Source organism: Marmota marmota, unplaced genomic scaffold (assembly GCF_001458135.2).
Source record: "Marmota marmota marmota unplaced genomic scaffold, marMar, whole genome shotgun sequence".
Taxonomy (NCBI): domain Eukaryota; kingdom Metazoa; phylum Chordata; class Mammalia; order Rodentia; family Sciuridae; genus Marmota; species Marmota marmota.
This window is the reverse complement of record NW_025999925.1, coordinates 15,162,073-15,164,824: the sequence shown is the minus strand read 5'-3', so window position 1 is coordinate 15,164,824 and position 2,752 is coordinate 15,162,073. Positions and strand designations below refer to the sequence as shown.

At 46.1% G+C, this 2,752-nt stretch overlaps 1 long non-coding RNA gene across 1 annotated transcript in view; it reads left to right on the top strand.

Annotated features, from left to right (window-relative positions):
- LOC107152392 overlaps nt 1–2,752 on the top strand; it is a 22,313-nt gene that overhangs the window by 10,194 nt on the left and 9,367 nt on the right. The gene's annotated exons all lie outside the window — the stretch shown is intronic.

The following is a 2,752-nucleotide window of genomic DNA, read 5'->3' as shown; positions in this document are numbered from 1 at the left end:
AGGAGGAGGAGGAGGAGGAGGAGGAGAGGAGGAGGAGGAGGAAAGAATGGAGGCGCCGCGGAGCCCTGATTATGCATGGGCTGGAGCTGCCTCCTCTAACCTGTTCTTCTCCGAGCCGGGCAGCCGGCGGTCCTCAGCCGCCCACAGAACAGGAGCCGAAACAACCGTTCCCGAAGGCTACAGCGTTTATTTTTCTCTTTTGGGGGTTTTGGCGGTTGTTTCAGGGGCTCGCCAACCGGCCCCTTTAATTAAAAGCTTCAATAAAAGGCGATCGCGCCAGGAATGCACTCGCTCCTCTTCGCGCAGGATTTGCATATTTTTTTAATGCCCTAATTTCCTTGATGTATGTAAATGTAGCCGGACGTAGAGGCAGACAGGGAGCTGACGTCAATGGACGTGACCTCGCAGCTAAACCTTGAACGTGAAGCCGGGATGGGGGAAAACACGGAGCGGCAGCCGGCGGAGCCCGCAAGCGCGGGCGGCGGCAGCGGCGACTTAGACCAGGCTCGAGGTGCCATTAGGGCCGGTACCAGCCTCAGGGGAGGACGAACCGCTGCCTTCTTTCCGCATCGCGCGGTTCACAGCCTTGCCAGCCTTCCCGCCATGCCGGCGGACTCTGGTCCTGCGCCTAGAGCCCCACCACATACACATTCTTTTGCTCTACTCAGAAGAACAACACACCCCAACAACAAACGAAAACAACAGATAGCAAACCAAACGAATCCCCAAGTGTTTTAGACCATTGCTTGGGTAGCTTATCAGGAAGAAGACTCTGACAATGGAATATGATTTAATTTTTTTTTCTTCTCTCCACAAGAAGAGGAGGGGGAGACAACAGACAACAGCAAATCACTCCTAAAACACTATAAGCTACACATGTTCTCAGTAGGGAGAGGTAAACTGCCCAGCCGACTGGTGTGGGCGTCTCGTTTTGGCATCTATTTACCTGTTCACCTCATTATGCGCGTCGGCTTCCTAACAGCAGTGCCAGGAGCGCGCGTTTTAATGTGATGGGAGTGTCATACGTGTGTGTGTGTGTGTGTGTGTGCGCGCGCGCGCGCGCGCTCACGTGTTGGGAGGTGCTTGTGTTGGTAGATATGCACTGTGAGATGACATATCTTTCCAAGGCCACATCTGGGACTTATCTGCGGAGATATCTAGGCCAGTTTCTAGGCTGGGGTTCTAGTTCACCCCATTGAAAGGGGAGGCCCCAAAAAGGCTTTCCTTGAACAGCAGGTTCATTCCTACTGCTTTGTCTGGGGAAGGAAACTCGAAGTGCGAGCTATTTCAAGACCGCTGCCTTGATGAATTTGGCCTGGTGTTTTTCACTAGGGGCTCGGCAGTCTCGGCGCTGACATAGCGGCTCTTGGAGATGCAGCTAGGAGGCCTTCGGCTCCCCTCCTTGCGCGACGTGCGCCAGCGTCAGCGTGCCCGCGCACCGGGCGGGGGCCGCTGGTAATTCCTGGTGCATACTCGCCCCCTCCCTGTGTTCGCTAGCCTCTTCCACCCACGTAGCTAAGACCTGGTCTTCTGCGTCTTCTGGTCCCTTGTTTAAAGCCGCAGGCAGTCTAGGAAGGGGCGCCAAATGCCGCGATGTTGACCTGCCCTCGGCCGCCAAGGCTGCAGTTTCAAGTTCCACTTTGCAGCCTCAGCTTTGTTTTCTTGACTGTTTTTCAGATGAGACTGCAAAGAAGCATAAAATGAATAGACTATCTAACCAACCAAAGGTAATTCTAAAATTTACATTCCAGAAAATGAAAGTGATGTACAAAATCAAAACAGAATATAATTTACTGATGTCAGGCCTGCAGTGTATTGCATATCTCCCAATGCAATAGATAGAATTCCAGAAAATCTAAGTTTCTGTATGTTCAGTTCTTTCCCCTGTAAGGAGCCTTTGTATATCATATATCAAGCTTAACACTAGCATAATCTGTAACTGCCTATAAAGAGAAATTTGGGTTACAGAAGAAATAATATAGTACTTTTATTAGAAAGTAAGGCAGTCAGAAACCTTATGTGAACTACACAAGTGGGTGTAAATTAAATGACTTTATAAAAAAATGGTAGTCTTGGCTGTGTTAGGGGACTGTGGGTTACATACATAAGAATCATACAAACCAAGTATTTTAAAGGGATTTGGTGGTAGGCCACTACTTTATGTACTATGCAGTAGTATGAATAGATATTCTATTCAATATCAGAGATGTTCTAATATTGGTGGCCAACTGATGTATCTGAATTTATGGAATAGCATAATTCTGATCCAGATACATGCAAAATCATAACTTTTTAGTTTAAACTTAAGCAGAGATTGTTTATTCCCAAGTAAAACAGGATGTTTCAATTCATGTTTCAGCCATCTGGAGATCTATAAAAAGATTAGAAAACAAGCATGACAATCACGTCCTAATCTACTAGCTATTAATGGGAATTTATTAGAGAATGAATAGGCAAGCCATTTGAATTCAGTATATCCTTCAATATGTAGATTTCAAAATGAGTATTCTGTACTCAATAGCTCTTTGAAAACAAAAATGTCTGATTTAAAAACATGAAGGTGTTAACAGTTGCTCTTAACAACATGTGACAGACATTGCTAGGAATCTTTAGAGTGCACATTGTTTTAAGTTGTTTCCCATTCTATAATCATCCAGCCTTTAAAATACATATGGTAAACCATGGCATAAACATTGACAAAATTGAAAAAATCAAGTGCTCAATGTTAAGCCCTTCTGTGTATTTTGTTTTA